General features: G+C 44.9%; 1 long non-coding RNA gene across 8 annotated transcripts; it reads left to right on the top strand.

Moving 5' to 3' along the window:
- On the top strand, positions 1–27,401 carry LOC149124825 (uncharacterized). 8 transcript variants are annotated; one of them, XR_016211569.1, is made up of 5 exons: positions 6–1,083; positions 5,822–5,937; positions 25,527–25,689; positions 26,460–26,529; positions 27,235–27,396. It is a non-coding gene; the product is annotated as an uncharacterized LOC149124825 (long non-coding RNA). The 8 variants fall into 8 exon arrangements; XR_016211564.1 differs by having other exon boundaries at positions 2–1,083; positions 25,527–26,529; XR_016211567.1 differs by having other exon boundaries at positions 8–1,083; positions 26,460–27,399.
- Positions 27,402–27,556: the final 155 nt, after the last annotated feature.

Below are 27,556 nucleotides of genomic sequence, written 5' to 3'. Positions count from 1 at the left end.
AAATTAGCGCTGAGAATGTCCTGTGGGCACAGATCCCATGGTTCACCTGTGAGGTGACCTGGCAGAACAGCCTAGCAAGGGGGCGCCCTTGCAACTCCTATGACCGGGCGGCCGCACAAACTTCACTTGCAGACTCTCAGCCTCGGAAGAGCAGGCTTCTCAGGAAAGAAAACGGAAAACTTGAGATGTGAAGTCAGCGCCTCGGAAAGCCAAAAGGTGACGCTCTGAAAGGTCAGATCCATGCAAAAGCACTTTTCTTTGCAACGTTTTCTTATCAAGTCCTGTGGAAAGCTTCCGTTTTCCCCCTGAGCCCACCCATCAGTGCAGAGCGAATACGCGAGGAGGATGCTGATGAAAGCTGGCCTGAGCCTGGGGCGTCTTCAGCATGAACTCTTTGTTGTTGGTATCTCCATGAAATAGCTGCAGCTAACACGCATAAACATGCTACTTGGTTTATAAAGTGCTTGACATATGAACTCCCAGAGTTCTGAGGGGACTTCACCCTTACTTCATACAAACGCTTTTAAAGGTTAATCAGCAAATCCAAACACTGACAGCAAATTCCTGGGAGAATTCCAACCTGAACCCAAGCACAGCGAGTTCTTGTTGGATTTTGTTAAATGGAGTTCTTCTGTGCTTCATCTTCACGAAAGGTGTGTTTCATTCTTCAATCTAAGGAGGTTTCAGACTTCTGTGACGTGGTCTCTGCCCCACCCAGAAGTGGCATTTCTTACAGGTTCACAAGTAGTAGGCATGACCCAATATCAGCCTGCTGTTAGTACTTTCCTACTTACACAAGGTTCCTCACTGATATCATCGGAAGGGAACATCAAGGCATTGGATTTGATGACACATTACTTACTGCCAACTTACAAATGTGAAAGTAGTTCCCTGTGGGTTGGAAGCAAGCGATGAATGGAGGCTGAGGCATGATCTTCAGGCTGCCGTGTCCTTCTGGGAGAACCATCTGTGGCTGATTTTCAGAGCAAAGAATCTCAAAGCTGGAGTCTCCTGTGAGTAACTCAGGTTCTCTTTTGAAACTGTCGGAGGTCGCCATGTCAAATGCCGTAAGGAGCTAAGCAGGTAACGCAATGATGATGTGGGATAAGCGTAGGAATTTTTTTCCTCGAATCAGTCAATCCTCTTAGCAGCTGGAATTTCCTCACTTTCAATGGAGATGGCAGCGTAAGAAGGTTTGAGCTGTCCTTTCAGCTCTGCCCAGGGTCAAGCACGCAAATAGCATGACAACTGTCCCTGGACCCCTGGGCATGGAGAAGACAGTCCGGAATGAGCGTTCTGTGGAGATCTGGAGAGAACACTCCCACCTCCAGGGGGAGCCGCATGTCCTCTCAGCTGCTCCTTGTTTGCTACCTGGAGGGAATGTCAGTTTAGGAGATCTTTAACTTTTTATTTTGTTCTTTTTAAAAAGATTTATGTATTTATTTTATTTTTAAAGATTTATTTATTTATTTACGTTATACAGAGCGAGAAGGAGAGGCAGAGAGAGAAAGAGAGAGAGAGAGAGGTCTGCCATCAGCTGGTTCACTCCCTAGTTGGCCGCAACAGCCAGAGCTATGCGGATCTGAAGTCAAGAGCCAGGAGCTTCTTCTGGGTCTCCCACATGGGTGCAGGGGCCCAAGGACTTGTACCATCTTCCACTGCTTTCCCAGGCCATAGCAGAGAGCTAGATTGGAAGAGGAGCAGCTGGGACTTGAATCAGCGCCCCTATGGGATGCCGGCCCTGCAGGTGGCAGCTTTACTCACTTGCCATAGTGCCGGCCCCTATTTATTTTAAAGGAAGAGTAACAGAGAAGAGGCGGAAAGAGATGGAGATAGAGAGTGAGTGAGCACAAGAGAGGTCTTCCATCTGCTGGTTTACTCACCAAATGACTGCAATGACCGGAGCTGGGCCCATCTGAAGCCGGGAGCCAGGAGCTTCCTCCAGATACCCCTTGTGGGTGCAGGAGCCCAGGTGCTTGGGCCATCTTCCTCTGATTTGCCAGGCCATAGTAGAAAGCGGGATTGGAAAAGGCGCAGCCAGGACTCAAACTGGCACCCATATGGGATGCCTGCACTGCAGGTGGCGGCTTCACCTGCTATGCTACAGCGCTGGATCTGATCTTTAACTTTTTAAAAGGAAGCTGAAAATCGTAATTTTTATGTGAAGTCTTCTTACTTTCAAAAGCTTTCAGCTGCTGCAAAAATGTTAAGAGTGCTGTGCTGGCTCAACGAGCCTGCGGGCAGGGTTTGGCCGGGGGGTTGCCAGTTTACAATCACTGAACTGAAGCTTAATTTCTCTCTCCTGAGCTCCTGACACGGGCAATCAGTTCTACTAGACATGTCTGTTGGGATCAAAGTTCTCAGAAGTTCAACGTGTATAAAAATCCCTAGCCACCCTCCTCTTCTGCTGTTACTGCATTTAATCAACATTTCCACCACTCACTGCATAGTTCCAGCTCCAAACTGGCAGGTGCTGTAACTCTTTCCTAATTTGCCACCCACACCCAACATCAGTCACCGTTTTACCCATTTTTCCTTACAAAGCTTGGTTAGATACGCCCGCATTTCTCCAACCCAACTGCCATTGCCCTGTTCTTCTGTTCTAGACATGAGCAGTGGTTTCCCAACCTTCCACCATTCTATTTCGCTTTTCCTTGTATTGCCACTGGATGGCCTTCCTAATGGAAGTCTGATCCTGTAAGTGTCTGGCCTAAGAGCTTTTTAATGACTTCTGATTAATATTAGGATGGAACCCAAAGTATAACCGGATTTTTAGGGCCTCCAAGATCTGCCCTCATTTAATCATTCACTTGGCCAATATTTATTGTGTACCTGGAAGACTCAGTTTAAGCTCTATTTTTTTTTCTTTTTCATTTTTTGAATATTTATTCAAAATGCAGTGTGATAGAGAGAGAGAGAGAGAGAGAGAGAGATCTTCCATCTGCTAGTTTACTCTCTAAAGGCCCACAACAGCCAGGGCAGAGCCAGGCAGAAATCAGGAGCCAGGAACTCCGTTTGAGATTTGCAGTGACCAGACAAGCCATATCTGCCTTTAGTTCCTTGCTTAGGATGCCCATATTCCATATCAGAGTGCCTGGGTTTGAGTTCCCACCTCCACTTCCCGTGCAGTTTCCTGCTAATGCCCCTGGGAGGTAGCAGATAATGGTTCATGTACTTGGGCCCTGCTACCCATGTGGGAGACCCAGATGCAGTTCCTGGCTCTTGGTTTCAAGCTGGCCCTGCTCTAGTTGTTGTAGGCATTTGGGGGAGTGAAGCAGTGGATGGAAAATCTCTGTCCTCTTTCTCTGTCTCTCCCTCCCTCTCTGTTCTACTTTTCAAACAAAGAAATAAAGCATAGCTTATTTTGCGGGTGCACTTACCTACTGATTTTTTAAAATCAGGTATTCTACTTGCACTTCCGACCTGTCATGTCGCAGGTGGTTGTCCAGGTGCTGTGGAAACAGAAAAATAAGACACACCCCTGTGGCTTTTGTCCCCAGGACTGCCATTCATACCTGGGGAAGAAAAAGGGACCTTTCCATGAGCACCAATCCCACCATCATCAATGGCTCAGTCTTTTGATTTTTTTTCTGTTTCCTTAGTAATGTTGGAAAATCCAAGTGTTTGGATTTTTTTTTTATTTTTATTTTTTATTTTTTGACAGGCAGAGTGGACAGTGAGAGAGAGAGACAGAGAGAAAGGTCTTCCTTTGCCGTTGGTTCACCCTCCAATGGCCGCCGCGGCCAGCGCGCTGCGGCCGGTGCACCGCGCTGATCCGATGGCAGGAGCCAGGAGCCAGGTGCTTTTCCTGGTCTCCCATGGGGTGCAGGGCCCAAGCACCTGGGCCATCCTCCACTGCACTCCCTGGCCACAGCAGAGAGCTGGCCTGGAAGAGGGGCAACCGGGACAGAATCCGGCGCCCCAACCGGGACTAGAACCCGGTGTGCCAGCGCCGCTAGGCGGAGGATTAGCCCAGTGAGCCGCGGTGCCGGCCTTGGATTTTATTTTGGTTTTAGAAGTATGGTTTTCTAAAGCAAAAGAATAAAGAAAATACTGTTCAGACTTTGCAAAATGGCTTCGGCTTGCTAAAGGATATTGGTTGACTAATTGAAGTGAAGAAATGTGAAATCTGTGGGTGCTGTCCGAGCGGAGAAGCCTTGGAGCATTATTGTGCTACAGTCGTGGGCGTTTGGCTTATTCCAGGGCATTTGTCAAACTTCTTCACCTCCATAATTTATTTTTAGCTCCGCCATCCACACAGAAACTCCAGGCCTCACCTTGCCACTCATCCTGTTTCTTTTGTTCTAATGTGAGCTTATTTAGCACTTCATTCCGTGTGCATAGTATAGAAAGACAGGGATGGGAGCCTGGTGTTCAGGGTGATGATGAACATTTGGTGTAGACAGGGAGGTAGACAGAGAAAAGAAGTACAAAGTACAAAGAAAAGAAGTACAAAGGACAAAAGCAAAGTGATTAGGACCATTTGTGGAGACTGAAACCTGTGTATTTGAATTGGTCCTTAAAAGAGTTAAAGGATTTCCATAGGCATAAAAATATTATCATGTTGCTGGAAAATAATATTAGAGTAATAATTGGAAACCCAGGACAACTGAAGATACATTCTTCATTCAGAGGACAACAGTGTCTGGAGAGGCTCTTACATAGGCCAGTGAGGAATGGAGGAGGGGGGAGAAGCAATGCTGAACATAAACCATCTTATGAAAAGAGTGGAAAAGGAGGCCCTAACTAGGAGAAAGAGCAAAAGGTATATATTTTTTAGTTCCCAGGCTGATAAACCCAAGTAATTGAGTGTATCTGTTGCATGTCTGCAGGACCGGTATCTCCAACAACTGTGCCCAGCCTGCTGTTCTACATGAAATTTTTCTTTGTGAGCTACAGCGTTGTGCCAAGTATAGATAGAAAGAACAGGTGCCTGGAATCCTAGGGCCATTCCCACACGTGCTCCATGTGGAGTGTCCTATTGGTCTGACTGGTCGGAAGACTAGGCAGAGAAAGAAGGAGAAAAAAAAAGTGAATTTGCTCTTAGAGGATTCTAGGAGCATATGATTTGGCAGATTTTAAACAGTTTTACAATTTATAGCTTTAATAAAACTGATACAGTCTTTCCACCTTTTATGCAGTGAAATACGGTTTGATATTCACTGGAGATAAAGGAGAAAATAGCTTTGCTTGGGCTTCTGCTGGAAACTGCAATGGTTTTGTCTGCAGTGAATCCAAGGAATCATCTTTGGATTAGGATATGCGTGCGTTTCAGCAGATGACGAGTGGATTGAGGGTTCAAGCATGAAGTGGACAAATAGGAAGCAATTTAAGTCAGATGGTTACAGATGTTTTTCAGGTGCCATCGTGTAGCTTGGAGGAGCCTTGATTGTCTCACTGCCGCAACTGAGGCTACGCTGAGTCCCCCAGTACCTGACCCTGATTCTAATACGGCTCCGTGTTCATTTAGTTAAAACAGGGTATAAAACAGTGTACAATTTCATCTTCCTTTTCATCTCTCCAAGACCCAGTGAGAAGCAAATTTGCACATAATGACAGATCACAGGCATCTGGTCCCGAATGGAGTGTCTGGTTGTGATCCATCATCATGACAGTTCAGCTTCAGCAAACGTGGCTGATCACAGGGGCACACAGCACAGAAGTGAAATTGGAGGGAGCCCGTTTGCAGGGACCATACATCAACAGGCACAGGGATGAGGGAGGGCACTGCTGGGGTGCACCCTCCCCAGGGAGCAGCAGCACGGCTCTCACCTCCAGCTCAGTCGCGATTCCTTTCCATTGTCCTTTTTTTCCCTTTTAGAATGAACATCCAAGGATTATATGTCTTTGTCACTTGGGACTGCAGGAAGACTCTTAACATCAGATGAAATCTAAGTGTGTGGATGTTTCTCCAGACTGCTAAATCCCCCTTGGAAGGTAAATCAGAGATAAGGACATAGAGACTTTAATTTTGATTGGTTGGCTATAAAATCAAATGGAATTTCATTTTTTTTTATGTGTGAAGCTTTGGATTGGATTTGGATTGGATTTGGATTATCACTGAATCAAATTTGGAGAGAGAGTGCTGTCAGAAGAGGGTACTTCAAAGAGGTTTTGGTGTAAAACATTTTGGAATCTGTGTCCAGTTTTTCAGTGTGTTTTCCGTGAACTTTTTCAAGGCCTTTCCTATATCCTGGTTACCTTTTCAGGCAATCAGTCAAAATAGAATCATGACAGAAATTTACCAGTTAAGAAAAAGTGAAAGAAATTAAGGATTAGATAGGCCATCTGCAAGATGTTTATTCGAATAGTTTTAAAATAAATGCATACATATTAGATAATTGGCTTGATGGTTTAAAATTAGAAACAAATTAGAGGTTTTGAAGATCTGAGCGTAGAAAGTGCTTGGTGAAAGAACTTAAGGTAAGATATTGACTTTATTTGGGGCTGTGTTTAGCTTATTAGCTGAACCTACGGATGTGTAATTATTTGGGTCTGTAACACCCCAAGTTGCTCAGGTCATGGCTGCAGCCATGAGGAAGCTTGCCACTGCACTAGGGAGACAGCTGAGTTGGAATGCAGTACTGGTGGGTGTTTCTCCCCTAGGGTAAAGACCTGTGGAGACACATCGTTCAGTGTACTTGTCAGTGTGTGCGAGACAAGTCTGACATTCAGCGGAGGGATGATCACTCCAGTTTTTCTGGACACGTGCTGATGGGTTGTTCTTTCCAGGAGCTCAGCCAATAAGCGTATGCAGCCTCTCATTTCAGAAGGCAGGAAGGAGGTACACCTTAGCATCTTCCTCTTCTCGCAGCCTTCTCTCTGCTTTCTTTCCCACTGAGAATTTCCTACAGCAGCGGAATGGTCCTGTTTTTGCCTTGGATATTAGACGCTAATCAGGCCATGTTATCCTGATTATGACTTGAGAGGCAGCCATCTGGGACACGTTGGGAGCGTGACCCCCAGCCCACGCTCCTGTTCCCTGTACATGCTGCACAGTAGCTTCAGTGGCTCCTGTGATGTTTGACATACTCCGGGTATTTAAGCGTAAGCAAAGCCTCCGGAGTCCTTGCATGATGTTAATTAGTCTTAGAAAATGATGGGGTGTGGCGTGTGCTCCCAAGGACTGACAGAACGGGGGGAGATGCTTCCTGAGCTCCTTACGTTTCTGTTTCTGGTGCTTATGGTGGTGCGTTCCCCTCTCAAGGCAGGTTTTAATGCCTTTATATCCTTCAGTGAGATTTATATTTAGATTTGTGTTGCTTCACAGAGGCTGATTGTAATGAGTAATTCTTATTTTCTGAGAACCTCTGGCCCTCTCTTTTAAAAATAGATTGTCCTGAAGACATTATCTTAAAGTGAAATAAGCCAGACACCAGAGTATGAATACGGTGTGATTTGCTCATCGCAGGAATCTGGAATAGTCTCATGGAGACGGAAGGCGGAATGCTGGTTGTCAGGGCCGAAGTGCAGGAGGGAGTAGAGAGTTCAGTGGCACAGAGCTTCGGACTGGGATGAAGGGAACCTTCTGGATATTGGCAGAATGATGGTATAACAACATGAATCAGGCTGACGCTGCGGCTCACTAGGCTAATCCTCCGCCTTGCGGCACCGGGTTCTAGTCCCGGTCGGGGCACCGGATTCTGTCCCGGTTGCCCCTCCTCCAGGCCAGCTCTCTGCTGTGGCCAGGGAGTGCAGTGGAGGATGGCCCAGGTGCTTGGTCCCTGCACCCCATGGGAGACCAGGAGGAAGCACCTGGCTCCTGCCATCGGATCAGCGCAGTGTGCCGGCCGCGGCGGCCATTGCAGGGTGGACCAACGGCAAAGGAAGACTTTCTCTCTGTCTCTCTCTCTCTCACTGTCCACTCTGCCTGTAAAAACAAAAACAAAAACAAAAACATGAATCTAGTTAATGCCAGAGAATGGCACACTTGAAAATGGTCGCAATGGTAACTTTTATGTTACGTATACATGTTTTACCACAGCTAGAAAAAAAGGGCTGTCCTAACTCAGGCCACCTCCCCCTTGCAGGGATGATTCCTTGCTGGTCTGGTTTGAGGAATTTTCACTAGTGATTCCATATTGCATGAAATTCCTTTTTATTTAAAAATTTTAAATAATTAAAATCTAGTGTTCATTTTTATTTAAAATGGAGAGCGAGCGAGCGAGAGAGAGAGAGAATCTTTCATCTGCTGGTTCAATCCCCAGATGCCCACAATAGCCAAAGCTGGGCCAGGCCAAAGCCAGGAACCCAGAATTCCATTCTGGTCTCCCACACAGGTGGCAGGGGCCCAGGTACTTGAGCCACCGCCTGCTGCCTCCGAGAATGCGCAGTGGAGGGAAGCTGGAATCGGCAGCAGAGCTGAGACTGAAACCCAGGCTCCACATGGGATGTGGGTGTCCTAAACGGCGCCTTGACTGCTGTGCCAGCTGACTGCCCCCTTTAAAACTCTTTTAAATGAGCAATCTACAAACATTTATGAAACATGAATCACGCCGCATTGCTCCCTTTCATCCAGGTTAATTATTGATCCTTTTAGCCTAGAGTAGCATTTTCCAAACCACATTCCCCTGAAAATGAGATCTTCAAAGTGTTCAAGATGTCCTGGGAAAAATAAATAATTGAAAGAACTACACAGCTCGAGAAGCTGTGAATCGAAAAGACTAAAATGTTACTCTACCACTGGACTTCTCAGAAATTTTAGCTTCTTTAGAAATTTTCTAATGGGCATAAGACTTTTTCAACAGTGGAGCAGAGTACAACATTGCCCTTAGACTTCTGACCATAAAACTGCTCAGTCACAGATAATCCCTTGGGGCTAGATTTTGTGTTCTTGTTAATGGTTCACAAGTCTTTCTTGTCCACTAAATGTTAGGTTTCATGAGTGCAAGGCACAAGGTACTACATCTTGTTCATCTTTTCATTTTGCATAGCCTGCTATTCATTTCAAATAGGTGCTGAATATTTGTGTATTTATGAACTTGAACTTAATTACCAAGGAGCACCTATGATGTCTAGAGCTCTGAGCCAGGTTTAATTGGTAGCATTAAAAATATTAGTCACAGTTTCTGCTTGCTAAAAAATAGGAAAGCCAACATATGCAGACCTGTAGTAATTTTAGAAAAATTATAAAGTGGAGTAGCTGGTGCCAAAGGTGGGACAGAAATAGAATATGTGAATGCCGAAGCAATGAACAACTGAAAATAGACCTAATTTGGTTGAGTTGGGGACATCATTTGAAGTGACTTGCAAAGGAAATGGTGGGGTCAGGCATTCAGTGTCGTGGTTAAGATGCTGTCTGTGTTGCCTACATCCCATAATAGACTGCCTGTGTTCCAATCCTGCCACTCTGAGTTCCAGGTTCCTGCTACTGCAGGGAGTCAGCAGTCGATGGCTCAGGTCGCTGAGTCCCTGCCAGGCACGTGGGAGACCCAGAGTGAGTCCTCAGCTTCTGGCTTTGTCCTGACCAGCTGCAGCAGATTTGGGCATCGGAGGAGGACACAAGTGAATGAGATTCTCTCTCTCTTTCTCTGTGTCTGTCCCAGCGTCTCTGCCTTTTAAATAAAGAAAAATAAGTTTTAGAAGAAGTGTGGAACAGTGATGGACACGGCATACTGAAGAGAGTAGAGCTGCTGTTGGATGTGCTGTCGCCCTTCTTTATGCTGCCTTCATCTCTGCCAGTGTCAGCCACCACTCCAGTCATACTCCTTTATCAAAGATCCGCCCATGAATTGTGACATCTGTTAAGCTTTAGCCAACCACCTAGGATGACTGGGTTTTCCAGAGCTCAGCATTACGATACCTGTACAAGTGCTATACTTGAGCACCTGATTCGTGGTGCTATTTTCTTCTTCCATACTGGAAAGGGTAAAGAAATGACAAAGCAAAAATAATGAGGGCTTTTTATCTTCTAGTAATTTATAGTCTATCATCCACATGATATTCATGATGCAAACTATTGTTCATGAATCCTTAGCTTGACTTCAAGCTTAATGCCATGTTGATGTGGAATTCTGCTGGCAAAAATAGATACATTCATGAGTATTGGACTGTTAGCTATTTATATATTTACAGATTTCTAATTTTTAAGACCCCAAGAAAGCTTTGCTTTCTTGGAAACTAGCCCTGCTTTATGGAAACCCACCAAGGGCGTACGCCTGGATGACTGTAGACCCTCGCTTGCTTGCGCATCCACTACTTGGCCTTTGCAGGCACAGGCTGTTCCTGCCACTGCTGGCAAACAGGAGGGGACAGGTAATGCTATTTGGTGTGCCACAGGCTGTCAGTAGCAGGGGCAATGTCACTGGTGAACCTCAAAAGGGAAAATTGTTGAAAACAATTAAGGTGCCCAGTTGGCTAAATCGCATCACAAACATGACAGCATGATAAGGACATTTGGGCCAGGTCATCTTTTACCTCTTGGTGCTCTGAGAGATAGGACTGCATGTTGAGGACTGGCTGCCACATTTTACAAACCTGACACTGCCACCTCCCCCAGCCAAGCATGTGGCTCACCTGTTAAGTGGAAGGCCAGGCATGTCTGCTCCCATGACAGTCACTAAAGGAGAAGACTGGTTTTCCTTAACAAGCACAAACCACTAACACTTATTTCATTCAAATATTTCTATTGAATGAGACATTGGGACATTGCATTCCATCATATACTGCATGGGAAGGTGCTTTATAAGCAGTAAAGTAACTCCCAACAGCAGGGAATAGTATCTTACACTTTATGACATTCTTCCAACACTCAATTATGTGTGTGAGTGCTCTCATTTTCATGGTTTGAGGCAAAGCCTTGCATTAGAATTTAGATTTTCCCTGTGTTTAGTTTACAAAGTAGATCTGCTGTTGTCATTTGATACAGACGTGAGGCGCATCGGGCAGTGATGGTGGTTTTCTGTGGGGATGCGAGTGGAGAGGAGGACATGATGCCATTACTTATGTTTTTAATTTTGTTTATTTGAAATACAAAAAGAGGTAGAGAGACAGACTCAGGGAGACCTTCCATCTGCTGATTCATTCCTCAGATGCCCCCAAGAAGCTCCTGGCCATGCTGAGCCAGGAGCTGGGGACTCAGTGCCAGTCTGCCACAGGGTGGAAGGGAAGTCACCTGCTGCCTCCCAGGGTGTGCATTAGCAGGAAGTGGATCAGAAGCAGAGGGACGCCCAGAACCCCAGCACTTGATGTGAGTCGTGGGCATCCTAAGCAGAGTCTTAGCCACTGTGCCGAACACCATCCCCAGTATTGTAATTCAGTTGCTATGGTTTCTGTTAATACAGAGGAAATGGCAAAGCCTTAATGTCAGAACATCTTCGCACTGCACAAGTATGCAAAATGACAGAAAAGAGAAAAAGGGGATGGCAACATGCAAAATGAATGCAACTGATGAAATTGAGTGAATTGGCACTTTTTGTTTCAGAAGTAACTCTGCCTTCACTTACATACATGTCAACCTATTCTGTATACTTCTGGGCTTAGATTGTAGTGTGAGATATTATTTGTTGAGCCTTATTTTTTTTTCCCACCCAACTTATTTCCCACGGTCAATCAGAGCCTTCTAATTTGCTTCAAGGAGAAGAGGGAATATTATAAGTGGAATAAAAAGGACAAGGGACTAGCGTTAGTTTCCTTGATTTCTGAAACAAGTTTTTGAAATTGAAAAGGCAGGAACTGAAGTATGTAGGGAATAAACAGAATTTACACCATGCTAACAGCTCAAAGAAATGAGAGGAACTAGGCTGTGCTCGAGTAAGCTTGCCTCTATACTGCCTCCTGGTGGGAAGTTAGCTGAATGAGCAGCGTGAGTCTCCGGAGACTTAAAGCCTTAGCTAATGCTGGAAACCAAGACAATGTCCCATAGGCCACTAACTGCCTGCTGTAGAGTGTTGCAGCCTGTGGGGATAGGAAGTTGTGGTTTGTCTCGTCTTGGAGGTTGCCCTCAAGAACAGCTGTATGCATGAGGCTTATCTGTAATTTTGCAGAATAATATCAGACTGTACCTTAACTGCCCCATGTGGACACCATCCCATCCTCCTTCCAGTGGCCTATTACAAACTCCAAAGTTGAGTGATTTGTCTAAGGGGATACAGCCAGTAATTCATTTGCTAGGTTTCACTCCCAAAATACAGCTAAGATTCAAGCCCATTTAGGCTTATCTAGATCTAGAGCTATCTGTGAACCCATAAAAATATAGAAAACTAAGGAACTAAACCGTGAGAACTATCATGGCTCAGTGAATACAGAAACTGGAACAGTCTGCTTACAAAGGATCATTTCTATTAGGATTTCGTGAAAAATAAAAAAGGCTCCATATTTGGAGTGACTCCCTTTATATGTGTTGGCACTAACAAGCTCATGCCTTACTCATACTCTGACTTAAAAAATTATCACCAGCCTTCCATTTTTCAACCTTCTTCGAGGCTTGGGTTTTTTGCCTGGGAAATTAGAATGAAACACCCATCCTATAGGGTTACAAGGACTATGTTAGGTGACATTTCAGATACCAGAGCACTGAGGCCAGTGCCTGACACATGCAACAGTTATCTTCTCAGAAAAAAAAGAGGGGATGTTTCTAGGGCTACTTAGCATGGATTAACCACATAAAATGTCAGGCATCAGCATCAAGTATACATCATTCGTATTTAATGGCCACACTTCTCTATTTCCCTTAAAGACCTGCCCAAAGGCACTTGTTCTTAAGCCCGGATTCTGGGCCGGTCCTGAGGAGGGGCATCGGTTGTCTCATAGAAGGGACCGAGGGAGGTGGCAGGAGAGCCTGTTCACAGGATCCCGAGAGGCCTCTCACTCGATGAGTTAGAGTGCATGCGGGCAAGTGTGCCACTCAGCCCTTGAGTCTCTGCCTGATACTGCCCTGCTCATCCTTTAGCATTCAACCCATGCCCATCTTAGAGGGAATTGTATTTTGAGGTAAGGACTGACTGCCAAGCCCATGTTATCTGATTCCTTTAAAACTGATATACCTCTACAAAATCTTACTTTTTGAGAAACAATTTCTTTTTGATATATTTATTTATTTGAAAGGCAGAGTTACAGAGAAAGAGAGAGAGAGGGAGTAACAGAGCCAGATCTCCCATCTGCTGGTTCACTTCCCAGATGGCCGCAATGACTAAGCCTGGGCCAGGCCGAAGCTAGGAGCCAGGAGCTAGGATCCAAGAGCTTGTTCTGGGTCTCCCATGTGGGTGCAGGGGCCTAAGCACTTGGGCCATCTTCCACTGCTTTTCCCCGGTGCATCAGCAGGGAGATGAATTGGAAGTGGAGCAACTAAGCCGCAAACTGACACCCATAGGGATGCCAGTGTTGCAGAAGGAGGCTTTACCCACTGTGTTACAACCTTGGCCCCAAGAGTCAACGTCTTATCATTAGGAAATTTCATCGTCATTTTTATTTTCTTTGGTTGCAGCATTGAGGAGGCTAATGGGGGAGGGACCCTTAACTGGTGTTATATAAGGGATCATGTGGCTGTTGTTCCTTGAAAGGTGATGTGGAAATCCCATAGACAGACTTTGATGCCACCCATGCAGGCATTTTAGCGGTGAAGGGGAGGACCGTTGTGTGCATTTCTGTCTTTTTCTGTCTTTGTGCTTAGCTAGGATAATCACTTCTCATCACCTGCTGCTTAATTCAACTTTTCTAAGATTCAAGGACCGTATTAATCTCATTGAACACAATAGCTACATTCATTAGAAAACATTCCTTGATGAGTTCTTTGTAATTGTCATGCTACAGATAGTGTGGTAGAGATGATTTTGTTATGAAGCCCAGTCCTGTAGTCCTATCCTTTTTGTTGTTGTGATTGGGGATGGCAATATACTGCTGTTAAATTCTAATGTTCTCAAAGATCACTAAAATGACTGGATGTCTCTTATTTTGAGCTCTTTCTCCCTAGGGCACCAATTTGAGTGCAAAGTTTCTGGGAGCTAAATTTTGCTTGATGTCTTACTCTGTTTTGTGCTGCTGTAACAGAATTCTTGAGCCTGGGTCATTTATAAAGAGAAAGAAAGTGATTTCTTTACTGTTATGGAGGCTGAGAAAGATTGACGGGCAAAATTTGGTGAGGGCCTTCTTAATATGTTACCCCAGGCAGAAGATATCACATGGCCAGGGCCTGGGGTGAGGAGGAGGCTGAAACCATTGCTTTAAAAGGAAACCACTTCTGTGACAATGGCATTAATCCATGTCCTAAGGACCTATTCACTTCTTTCACTTATTTTTTTTTTAAGATTTATTTATTCATGTTGAAAGAGTTACAGATAGAGCGGGAGAAACAGAGAAAGACGGTTTACTCCGCAGATGGCTGTAATAGCCAGGAGCCAGGAGCTTCATCTGATCTCCCACATGGGTGGAAAGGGCCCAAGCACTTGGGCTATCTTCGGCTTATTTCCCCAGGCCATCAGCAGGGAGCAGTCAGGACATGAAATAGCACCAATATGGGATGCCGGTGTCATAGGCGGTGACTTTACCCACTGTGCCACAACGCCGGTCTCTACCTTGTCACCTCTTAACAGTCCCACCCCCAACATGATGGGGATCACATTGCCAACACATGAATTTTGGGAGAAACATTCAAACCATAGCATTTGATTATCTGTGATTGTTGAACCAAAACTATTTAAATGTTAATACAACTTTTTTCTTCCTGGAAGTGAATTTCCGAAGTTTGCCTTCTGTCCCCCACCTCCCCGGTCTGTCCTGGTTCAGGCACCTGTAAGATCCTGGTGAGGGAAACTGGAATCTTTTTAAAGATTTATTTTATTTATTTGAAAGACAGACTTACAGAGAGAGGTAGACACACAGACACACACACACACACACACACACACACACACAGAGAAAGAGGTCTTCCACCTGCCTGTTCACTCCCCAAATGGCTGCAACGGCTGGAGCTGGGCTGATTTGAAGCCAGGAGCCTGGAGCTTCTTCCAAGTGAGTCTCCCATGTAGGTGCAGGGGCCCAAGGGCTTGAGCCATCCTCCACTGCTTTCCCAGGCTATAGCAGAGAGCTAGATCAGAAGTGGAGCAGCTGGGACTTGAACTAGTGCCCATATGGGATGCTGACGCTGTAGGCCAGGGCTTTAACCTGCTGCACCATGGCCCTGGCCTACAAACTGGAATCTTTACTGGAATGGGAAGAGGTAAGCCTTGGAGAGGGTAAAGTCCTGGCGTTGATGTTGTTTTCCTTGTCTTTTGCCTTCCATGCTTTCCTTTCCAGAAAAACAGAATTCCAGCCTTTAGGAATATGTGATGCATGATACCAGTGCAGGGTTGGGGAGAGTCTGTCTTCTTTCTCTGCTGGCACAGACTTACTTACCAGAAAAATGTTGGTTTAGGAAATATGAACTTTAGGGCAACTGGTCTACCCATTCCCGAATCTTATCAGTCAGTATATTTCCTTTGTCTTTGCATTTTGAAGAAGCTATAAATTATATTTTATTTTATTCTAGAACGTCTCAAAAATGAAAGAGTTCATCTCCCTAAAGCCTAGCCACATCTTTCTTCCTGGAGGCAAGTTTATAATGTGGAGGGATTCGTAATGTTTCAGAAAACACGTGCAGGCATTGTTCTTTGAGTGGCGGAGGGGAAGCAGGGGGATCAGGGCACAGAAATGAACAGGAAACTGTGATTCTCCTTCCAAACACTGAATGTGTCCACAGACCTCCACAGGCCCGGCATTCCAGCTGCTTGTCGCTTGCCTATCTTCTGCACTGTTGTCAAGGAGCTGAGGTTTTGCTCATGCACATGAGTAAGCAGAGAAAACTGCTCCCAGAGGCCGGCAGGTGGGAATTAGCTTAGGTCTCCACATCTTCTCAGTTTGAACTTTACTAGGTGGGCAGTGAGGACCTTGGTGCCTATTAATTCACTGACCCCACATTAAACCATAAAAATTATTTAAGGAAATTTATATTTGACAATTTGAGGATGGTATATGACTCTCAATAGCAAGTTTTGCCATTTTTCTTCTTCTTAGCATTTATGCTTTCTTGCAGTTTTTAACTTTTCATCAGTCAGCAAACTGTTCACGAAGTTTCCTTTGTAGGTAGGGAAGGTCTTGGATTTACAGGTAACTAAGGCAATAAAGGTGCATGAAACATGGTTCTTTCTTGGAAGAGACTTTTTTTGGAGGTGAGGGGAAGTCAGGCCGCTACTGCAGAATATTAGTCATTCAGTCACTGCTTTTTTTTTTTTTTTTTGCCAGGCAGAGTGGACAGTGAGAGAGAGAGACAGAGAGAAAGGTCTTCCTTTGCCATTGGTTCACCCTCCAATGGCTGCCGCGGCCAGCACCGCGCCAATCCGAAGGCAGGAGCCAGGTGCTTCTCCTGGTCTCCCATGGGGTGCAGGGCCCAAGCACTTGGGCCATCCTCCACTGCACTTCCGGGCCACAGCAGAGAGCTGGCCTGGAAGAGGGGCAACCGGGACAGAATCCAGTGCCCCGACCGGGACTAGAACCCGATGTGCCGGCGCCTCAAGGCGGAGGATTAGCCTAGTGAGCCGCGGCGCCGGCCTAGGCATGGACTTCAAATTTTTCATATGGAATGTATCTTTTCTATCTTCCATGAAGTTTTTGAAGTTTCCTCACACATTCCTTTAATCAAAAAATCTTTTTCAATATCACAAAGTACAGTTTTTACTATGAAACTGGAGTAATGTAGGCAAGCAAAGGGAGGTTAGAGCCTCAGGCCACCTTCAGTGTGTACATGGCATCTGGTTTTGTTTAGCCACTCATCTGATGTCATCTGATTTCTCTCAGGAGTTTTTTAAATTTTTTTCACTTTTATTTAATAAATATAAATTTCCAGAGTACAGCTTTTGGATTACAATGGCCCCCCGCCCCCTCATAACTTCCCTCCCATCCCCAACCCTTCCATCTCCCACTCCCTCTCCCATTCCATTCACATCAAGATTCATTTTCAATTCTCTTTATATACAGAAGATCAATTTAGTATGTATTAAGTAAAGATTTCATCAGTTTGCACCCACACAGAACATAAAGTGTAAAATACTGTTTCAGTACTAGTTATAACATTAATTCACATTGAACAACACATTAAGGACAGAGATCCTACATGAGGAATAAGTGCACAGTGACTCCTGCTGTTGACTTGACAAATTGACACTCTTGTTTATGGCATCAGTAATCTTCCTAGGCTCTTGTCATGAGTTGCCAAGGCTATGAAGGCCCTTTGCTGACTGTCTTTCCTAATCCCCTCTACTCCTCCACCTCCAGCCCCAGCATCAGATAACCACCATTTACTTTTGTTATTGTTAATTTAAATGTGCATATATGTGGGGTACAGAATGATACTTTGAAACATGTATTCAAAATGTGAAGATCAAATAAGGATAGTTAGTATTTCCATCACCTTGAACATTTAAATATTTTATTAACATACATATTTATGGGGCACAGTATAATATTTCAGTAAATGCATACTGTGGGTACTGATGAAATCAGGGTAGCACTTCCCTCTGCTTTTCGTTACTTTTCTGCCTGGAGATTTTGAACTCTTTTCTCCTAATCATTCATAAAGCGTCTAGAAGGCTATTGTGAACTGCAGTCACTGAATGTGCTATACGATACTAGACTTCTTATTCCCAGAGGACTATGTTTTGGTGCCCATTGTACAACCTCTCTCAACCATCCCCGGCCCCAAGTTTCCCCAGTCTCTAGTAATCTACCTATGTAAGAGAACCTGTGGTCTTCATCTTTGTGCATCTGATTTGTTTCACTTAATAAGATGCCCTCCAGTTGCACCCATTGCACTATGAATTGTGGTGTATGTCTCTTGCTAGGGCTGACTACTGTCCACTGTGTGTACACGTAGACCACATTGTTTCAGCTGTTCACGTGCTGATTGCCATCTAGATTGATCCCATGTCCTGCCATTGTGATCACTGCAGCAGTAAACATGGCAGTGCAAGTACCTCTTTGATCTGCTCCCTTAATCTTTTTTAAAAGATGTATTTATTTATTTGAAGGTCAGAGTTACACAGAGAAAGAAGGAGAGACGAGAGAGAGGTCTGCCATCTCCTGGTTCACTCCCCAAATTTGCTGCAACAGCCGGAGCTGCGCCAGTCTGAAGTCAGGAGCCAGGAGCTTCTTCAAGGTCTCCTACATGGGTGCAGGGGCCCAGGGACTTGGGCCACCTGCTACTGCTTTCCCAGGCCATAGCAGAGAGCTGGATGGGAAGTGGAGCAGCCAGGACTCCAACTGGCGCCCATATGGGATGCCGGCACTGCAGGCGGCAGCTTCACCCGCTACACCACAGCACTGGCCCCACTCAATCTTCTTTGGAGGTATACTTAGTAATGGCATTGCTGGGTCATATGTACAGTTATTTGTAGTTTATGGAGGAACCTCCATACTGTTTATCATAATAACTGTATTAATTTACATTCCTGCCAACAGCACATAAGAGTCCCTTTCTGCAAATCTTCACCAACATTTGTTATATTTTGTCTTTTAGTAATAAACATTCTTTTTTTTTTTAAAGCATAGTTACAGGGGCCAGCACTGTGGCATAGTAGATTAAGCCTCTGCCTGCAGCACTGGCATCCCCATGTGGGTGCCAGTTCAAGTCCTGGCTACTGCACTTCTGATCCAGCTCCCTGCTGATAGCCTGGGGAAGCAGTGGAAGGTGACCCAAGTGCTTGTGCCCCTGCACCCATGTAGGAGACCCAGAAGAAGCTCCTGGCTTCTGGCTTCGGATTGGTCTAGATGTGGCCATTGTGGCCATTTGGGGAGTGAACCAGCAGATGGAAGACCTCTCTCTGTTTCTTCCTCTGTCTGAACTCTGCCTCACAAATAAATAAATAAATCTGAAAAATAGGCAAAGTTAGAGAGAGAGAGAGAGAGAGAGAGAGAAATAGCCACTCTGATGGGAATGGGATGATATCTCATTGTATTTTTGATTTGTTTTTCCCTGATGGTAATGATATTGACCAATTTTTCTTTTATTTGTTGGCCATTTGTATTTTTTTTCTCTTGAAAAATATCTATTCAGATCATTTGCTCATTTTAAAAATGGGACTTTTGTTGTCGTGGAATTTTTTGGATTCCTTATGTATTCTGGATTTTAGTCCTTTGCCAGGTGAATGATTTGCAAATATTTCCCCCCAGTCTGTCAAGTGTGTGCTCACTCTGATAGTTACTTACTTTGCTGTGTAGAAGATTCGTAGTTCTGTTTTTGTTCCCTGTGACTTTGGGGTCTTATTCCTAAAGCCATTTCCTATGCCGATGTCTGTGGGAGTGCCACTGGGTTCCTCTGTACTTGTGTGTGTGTGGCCTCCTGCACTTCTCCCCACAGTCACAGGAAGTGCTTCCTGTTCACCCTTCTTTCTCCCGCTCTATCTGTCCATCTCACTGCTTTCGGTAGCATCTCCCTAAATGTGACCTGGAATATGTTACCGGGACATCCACAGTCCAGCCACAGTCTCTTAGTGCCTCCAGCAGAGTTCAGTTCCTTCACATCTCACACAAGCACGCACCTTCTCCCGTCACCTTCCACTCTTCCATTTATATGCTGAGCTGTGCTCCTATCAAGCTACTCCATGTGTTGGAGACTTCGCCTCCCTCGGGCCCCTGTGCCCTGCCTCTGAAGCAGGTGCCATTCCTGAACAACTCCTGCTCAGCCTTCAAGGCTCAGCTCACCCCACCCCTTCCTTTCCCCATTGTAAGAACTACGATTATGTCTGTCTCAATATCTGTCGTGCCATATGTTGCAGTACAATTTTTGAAAGCATAAAGGTGGCTGCAAAATTCTCAAATAATATTGAAGTGTAAAGATAATCCTCCTTCCCAATTTCCCCAGCCCTACTCTTCCCCTAGAGGTAACTCCGAGTGAAGAGTCAAGTGCAGCTTCTAGACCAGTTTGTCTGCCTTTACAAGTGTACAGAAAGGTTGTCGGTGCCGCGGCTCACTAGGCTAATCCTCCACCTGCGGCGCCGGCACCCCGGGTTCTAGTCCTGGTCGGGGCGCCGGATTCTGTCCCAGTTGCCCCTCTTCCAGGCCAGCTCTCTGCTGTGGCCAGGGAGTGCAGTGGAGGGTGGCCCAAGTGCTTGGGCCCTGCACCCCATGGGAGACCAGGATAAGTACCTGGCTTCTGCCATCGGATCAGCGCAGTGCGCCGGCCACGGTGGCCATTGGAGGGTGAACCAACGCCAAAAGGAAGACCTTTCTCTCTGTCTCTCTCTCTCACTGTCCACTCTACCTGTCAAAAAAATAAAAAAAAAAAAAAACAAGAAAAACAAGTGTACAGAAAGGGATAAATAATGGAATCTGTCTGAGAATATGGCTCAGCCTCTTGCATTTTTGCCTTTTTCCTGTCTCCTGGGCATCTGTGCATGTCAAAGCTTAAAATCTACCACATTCTCTTCTTGGGAGTTGCCCTATCTTTAAGGAGAGATCAAGAAAAGGGACTGGCTTTTATGTCTCCAGGGTTTTTAGAAATAAGTTAGAGAATCTTCATTTAGTGCAGCAGCTTGACTTATTTCACCCCATTCTGTGTCATTGAATCCTGTGTCTCAGCTGTTTTTCAGGAGTAATTTCAAGCAAAATCTTACTGGCATTTCTGAATTGTCTGTATTCATTTACTCATCAATCTCATTTCTATCCCATCTTAATGCATACTTTTTTGTCCTGCTGGTCCCATGCCACCCAAATCTACAACCTGTTCCTCAGTTTGTTATATTTTAATGACACATTATCATCTTGCAGCAGTATTATTAAATTTGATTTTCACAGTGCCTCTGTGAGCTAAGAAGAAGAGCTATGAATACTAACTGATAGAATTAAAAAGAAGAGAATGATCCAGCATGGGAAGTGGGATACACAACAGACTCATAGAATGGCAGATGTCCTAAACAGCACTCTGTCCTCAGAATGAGCCCTTAAGCCATTCGGATCTGGCTGAAGAGCCCATGAGAGTATTTTAGGCATAGAAAGCCAAGACACTCTAGCAAAAAGTGACCTAAATGAAAGATCTCTGTGAGTGAGATCCCAGTGGAAAGAATGGGCCTTCAAAGAAGGAGGTACCTTTTTCTGAAGGGAGGAGAGAACTTCCACTTTGACTATGACCTTGTCTAAATAAGATTGAAGTCGGCGAACTCAAAAGGCTTCCATAGCCTTGGCAGCTCATGACAAGAGCCTAGGAAGATTACTGACGCCATAAACAAGGGTGTCAATTGTTAAGTCAACAACAGGAGTCACTGTGCACTTACTCCTCATGTAGGATCTCTGTCCTTAATGTGTTGTACATTGTGATTTAATGCTATAACTAGTACTGAAACAGTACTTTACACTTTGTGTTTCTGTGTGGGTTCAAACTGTTGAAATCTTTACTTAATATATACTGAATTGATCTTTTGTATATAAAGAGAATTGAAAATGAATCTTGATGTGAATGGGATGGGAGAGGGAGCAGGAAATGGGAGTGTTGTGGGTAGGATGGTGGTTATGGGGGGGGGGGATCCACTGTAATCCAAAAGCTGTACTTTGGAAATTTATATTTATTAAATAAAAGTTAAAGAAAGAAGAAGAGCTATGTTCCTGTCGTACAAAGGAGAAAGTCGAGGCTTACAGAAAGTTGCCTAGAGGCCGGCGCCACGGCTCACTAGGCTAATCCTCCGCCTTGCGGCACCGGCACACCAGGTTCTAGTCCCGGTCAGGGCGCTGGATTCTGTCCCGGTTGCCCCTCTTCCAGGCCAGCTCTCTGCTGTGGCCCGGGAGTGCAGTGGAGGATGGCCCAAGTGCTTGGGCCCTGCACCCCATGGGAGACCAGGAGAAGCACCTGGCTCCTGCCATCGGATCAGCGCGATGTTCTGGCCGCGGTGCGCCGGCCACGGTGGCCATTGGAGGGTGAACCAATGGCAAAGGAAGATCTTTCTCTCTGTCTCTCTCTCTCACTATCTACTCTGCCTGTCAAAAAAAAAAAAAAAAAAAGTTGCCTAGAGACACACTGAGTGTTCTGTGACATGACACCGACTGTGCCCCTGCCCATATCTTTCTGCTGTCCCCTGCCTGCTGAGGGCTCGCTATTCTGACATCCCATCTGATAAGCCCTGACTCCTTCTCCCTCAACCTTTGGCATGAAGGAAACCTAGTGCGCTTAGTTTTCCTTGGGTGAATTAGTTGGTATTAATATCGTCACACAAATAGTGATGTATTGTGTTATTTCTCCCACTTATTATTATAGGAATTGGTGAATTGATTGAAATAAATAGTAATCATGAAGGAAATTTTTGGAGACAATAATTTTAATGGGAAAAGGCTTTGATGTATGCTAAACAATCTTATAATGTCTCACATTGGGTCCTACCTACTGCCTGTGTGTGAGGAAGACACGATTAGCTCAACCATAGATACATATTTCCATTTTTTACATGTTCTTGGGTTTATTTTTTCATATTTTCCCTCTAATCCATCCCAGTTTTTCAAATAACCCTGAAAATAAATTCATATTTGCCTAGATTCTCTGAAAGCTTTTCTTCAGAATTGTTTAAAAAGTTTTTGAACTGTTGATATTTATCTTTCAAAATAACCCTTCATGAAAATAACCAAGATATTTTCATGGAGTGTACCAGTGGGACTTCCACTGTGCAATTGCTACCGGCCTCTGGAGATCTTGTTTTAATTCAGTGAATCTCAGATTTTTATTGCTAAAATGCAAATTGAAAAAAAAAATTAATAGCAATTTCCTCAGAGGTCTTTGAGTTTCTTAGGGGCCATTTCTTGTTTGTCTAAGATACTCTCCTCCTAGTTTGTGCGCGTTATTGTTTAGGGATCAATGAGGACCCAAAGAGAAATAAGCCTGCCCTTCGTAAAGAGTTTGCCTTTTTTCCTTGTAACTGTCTGGAAATAAGTCTTTTTTTCCCCAAGAAGGGTATCAGCACTGAAATCTCTAATCTTTATTCAGAAAGATGACTTTTTTGGAACAAAGAATTCAGCTGCATTTTTATCAGCCTCACTTTTTTCATCCCCATGGTGTCTTTAATACATATAGAGAGATGGCCAGTGACTCTGGGGAGAAGACTGTGTATTCTCGCGTGAAAGAAGGTCAGTACCACCTGCCCTGCGAATAGGAGAGAGGCTGCAAGCAGGAGAGGGCCTGGTTGAACTGATTAGCACATCTGCGAGCACCAGAAACCAGCGACTTCGAGTTTGCTGTAAATGAGATTTGATGAATTTCAGAACATAAACAAGAGAGAATCTCAGAATTCCTTAGAAATAAGTCTTTAGTTTCTCCTGTAATCTCAGTTTTGAAGCAATACCTCTTTACATTATTTGTGTTACAGTGTTATTTCTGTTAATAATAGTGTAGAGAGTCATCGACAGCATAGCTACCAGGAGCCATGCTGTGTGCTACACTTTGTTCAGCGCTCGCAGAGCCTTTGAGGTAGGCACCATGACGCTCACTCTACAGATGTGAACGCTGACTCTCCAAGTGTTAACAGCCTGCCAAGGAAGGAGAGCTAGTGAGCGCGGGCGTGGGAGTCACGCCAGGAGAGTCTGGCCCCGACGGTCCTCTTAACTGCGTGTGCTGGTTGACTTTTCCAAGCCTGTGGGCACAGCTGCCGCGTTAGGAAAAGGCGATGAGAGGAACGAAAAGCTGGAGCTACACATGAGGACCCGGCCAGGCTGCTGTGGCTGAACACTCTTTTCAGGATAAACAGCACTAACAACGAAGTGAATACGCCCGGGGCGACTGTGTGATGTTTGAATGTGCTCTTTGTCCTAAATTTAGTCAGCTAACTGTCATGGACACTCATTTTGTGAAACTGGCTTGACTGTTGTGGGCAGTTGCAAGGAAAATAGAGGATTTTTTCCTTACATGTTTTATTTATTTATATGGGAATGGAGAGTGAGAATGAGAGGGAGAGAGAGAGAGAGAGAGAGAGAGAGAGAGAGAGAGAGAACACCTGCAGTGGCTGTGGTGGTGGGTTAGGGCCAATATCAGTTGGAAACACGATCCCCTGTGGGTGACAGGACACCAGTGATTTGAGCCATTAAAACAGCCTGAGCCAGCCGGAAGCTGGAGTCAGGAACTGGAACCAGGTATTGAACCCAGGCACTCTGATATGAGACAACGGATCTCAACCATTCAGTCAGATGCCCACCACAGGCAGTGCAGGATACTTGATTGACCTTTGGAAAGTTGTACTGAGATGATGACCCTAGGGGATGCCAGGAGGGTAGAAGCACATAAGAAGGTAGGATTGCATTCATCTTCACATCTGGGTTGTTGATGATTTGAGTACTCTAGAATCAACATTGTATACCTCCGCCTTGTGGAGCCGGCACACCAGGTTCTAGTCCCGGTCGGGGCGCCGGATCCTGTCCCGGTTGCCCCTCTTTCAGGCCAGCTCTCTGCTGTGGCCAGGGAGTGCAGTGGAGGATGGCCCAGGTGCTTGGGCCCTGCACCCCATGGGAGACCAGGAGAAGCACCTGGCTCCTGCCATTGGATCAGCGTGGTGCGCCGGCCGCGGCGGCCATTGGAGGGTGAACCAACGGCAAAGGAAGACCTTTCTCTCTGTCTCTCTCTCTCACTGTCCACTCTGCCTGTCAAAAAAAAAAAAAAAAAAAAAAAAAGAATCAACATTGTATAAAGCAAAGCAAACAATTATCCAGTCGATTTCACCTCCATAAGGACATTCACTCAGACTTCAGATCACAAAGGTTACTTTGCAGTCGTTAAAATTGTTTGTGGTTCTCTAATCATTTTCCTTTCCACACACTCCCCAGTCCACCTCTCTGTTACCTTCCCTGCTCTCTGCATTTAGTTGCCCTAGTGGGAAAAATGCTGAACAGGAAGCAAGGAGTTGTGGAGTGTGGTCCCAGTGCCACCACTCTGTGACTTCAGGAAAAACACTCCAGGGCTGGGATGCAGTGAAGAGATGGCCACAGGTGCACCATCACCACCATCACCTGCACTGTGTGGTGGCCCCCTGCCTACAGACTTCATCACATTTGATGAAGTAGAGACGTGAAGTGCTCTCGCCCCCTTGGCTTGCCCCTCGGCTGCTCTGGGAGCGCTGTGACTCAGGTAAAGCAACCTTGTTGCCTGTCATCTTGGCCGGGCATCTGAGCAAAGCCATCCTTGGTCCCTCAAACTGCTGGCTGCCTCACCAGCGAGGCCGGCTGAACCTGCCCAGTTCATTCGCAGAATTGGAGCTAAATAAATGGTTGTTTCTGTAAGTCACTAGGTTTGGGGGTGGGTTGTTCACCGCCAAAGATAACTGATAGAAAGTCTAATTTAAAAATGATCAGTCACAATTTATGCACTGCCTTGGCATTGTTGGAAAGAGCATGTGAGATGAGGAAGTGACTGTGCCAGTGCAGGGCAAGGATCCTCGAAGAGCCTTACGTCTGATCAGCAGCCCAGTGTTGTGCACTGAACAAGTGAGTGGATAGTAAACTGTACAAGTGTTAAGTGCACAGTAGCTGCGGCAATGGACTAGCCAAGTGTTGGAAATCCCCCATGTGAGATGTTTCATTTTTCTCTTTCATTAAAGATTTTAACGTATCAGCTGGGTCACAGAGAATGGAAAAGAACAAGACGGCACCCTTGGTCACCTGGGCTGACGCTGACAGCTGGGTGACAGGACCAGCAGTTTCTGTGTAGCTCTCATCCCAGCCCACACCATCGCCTGGACTGGTCTCACTGCTACCAGGAAGGTACGGCCTGTAGCCCTGTAGCTTCCTTCCCCTTTGACGTTAACCTTTTCTCTGTTGTTCGACTCCCCACACCCCCCTCTTTTTTTGAACTCAGGGTATCTGCATTCTGTCTGAATATCACTTCCCGTAGGAATGGTGTTAGAGCCCATAATGAAACATTTCTGGGAGCTAGGAGACCCGGGAGAAGATTTCTGCTGTGGGACCATGAAGGCCTGCAAGGTCAAGGTCGTTCACAGGGAGCTATTAAAAGCAGCAGCAGTTTTCAGCTGAAAACACACTTGGCTCACATGGATGTACAGTTATGTATTTTGACTCATTTCTCTGGTAGACAATTTTTTAAAAAGTTGATGTTAATGTGAAGTCTAGCACACATAGAGAAGAGGGCATGAAGTGTAAAGTTACTGTTTATTGAGAACTATGAAGCAGACACCCAAGTAACCACTGCCCAGCTCAGACACAGACCACTGCCTGTGTACCAGAGGCTGCTTCCCGTTCACACCCTCTCCTCTCACACCTAATATTGACCACAACTGGGAACTTTATTTGCTTAACTTTATAGTTTTGCTACCCCTGCAGAGTGGAACCACCTATGTGTATATTCCTAAGTTTTAAAGTTTAATTTTACCTGCTTTTGAATTTTATATAAATGAAGTCATTTTGTATATATGCTTTCTATCTTGCTGCTCCTGGTTAAAGCTATTACGTCTTTGCATAACTGTAGTTTATTCATTTCCATCGATAAGTAGATAGTTTGTGTGACTATATTATAGATGCAATTTACTGTTGATGGACATAGGAGTGGAAACACGTTTCTACAAAGTGTCCCTTTGGCATTGTAAGGTAAGCATATCTTCAAATTAAGTTGAGGAAGTCAAACCAGTTTCTTATGTTTTAGGGCCATTTCATCCTGCACAAACAATATTTAAGTGTTCCCAGTGCTGTGTATCTTTGCCAGCACCAGTCATTCCCAGACTTCTAGTTTTTTTGGCAACCTGGTAGGTGTGCAGTAGAATCTTCTAATGATTCTGTTTTCCATTTTCTGGTTATTAACGAGGGAAAACACTTTTTCCATAGACTTTGTAGTCATCGGATTTCTTTTTAAAAATTGTTTTTACTTACCATATTTGAGTCAAAGATTCATGGTGGTGAGGAGGGATCTCGCATCTTCTGGTCCACTCCTCAAATGCTGGCTCACAGGGTACACACCAGCAGGAGGCTGGAATTGGAAGCAGAGCCAGGACTCCAGCCCAGCGTTCCAATATTGGATTTCTGGTGTCCCAAACACTGTTATACCACTGTGCCAAATTTCTCCAGATTTCTCTTTATTAAGAAAATTTTTTTTTATAATATTCAAGTCTTCTGTCCATTTTAAAAAATATGTCTTTTCTTACTACTTTGAACATCAATGGTTAGCTGACTTTTTGAGTTGCAATAGATTTTTCCACTTTGGGTTCCAGTTGTTTTTACTCTATTAATATGTACATTTTGATTAATTGTGTCATTAATTTTAGTATGTCACAGTATGTCCAATTTCTCCTTTTCTAGTTGCATTTCATAATTTGCTTAAGAAGACTTTTCCTACCTGGAAACCATGTAAATAGCCCCTAAGTCACCTTCCCCAGAACTTTCCAGATTTGCCTTTTACATTAGCCATAGAACACACCATGCACTGTTTCTTTTTTATTTAATAAATGTAAATTTACAAAGTGCAACTTTTGCATTGTTGTGGCTTTTCCCCCCATAACCTCCCTCCCACTTGCAGCCATCCCATCTTCCACTCCCTCTCCCATCCTACTCTTCATCAAGATTCATTTTCAATTATCTTTATATACAGAAGATCAACTTAGTATATACTAAGCAAAGATTT

Source organism: Oryctolagus cuniculus, chromosome 8 (assembly GCF_051225735.1).
Source record: "Oryctolagus cuniculus isolate XC-2025 breed Fujian yellow rabbit chromosome 8, ASM5122573v1, whole genome shotgun sequence".
Classification (NCBI taxonomy): Eukaryota; Metazoa; Chordata; class Mammalia; order Lagomorpha; family Leporidae; genus Oryctolagus; species Oryctolagus cuniculus.
Note: the sequence above shows the minus strand (reverse complement) of the source record. Positions and strands in the feature narration are given on the sequence as shown.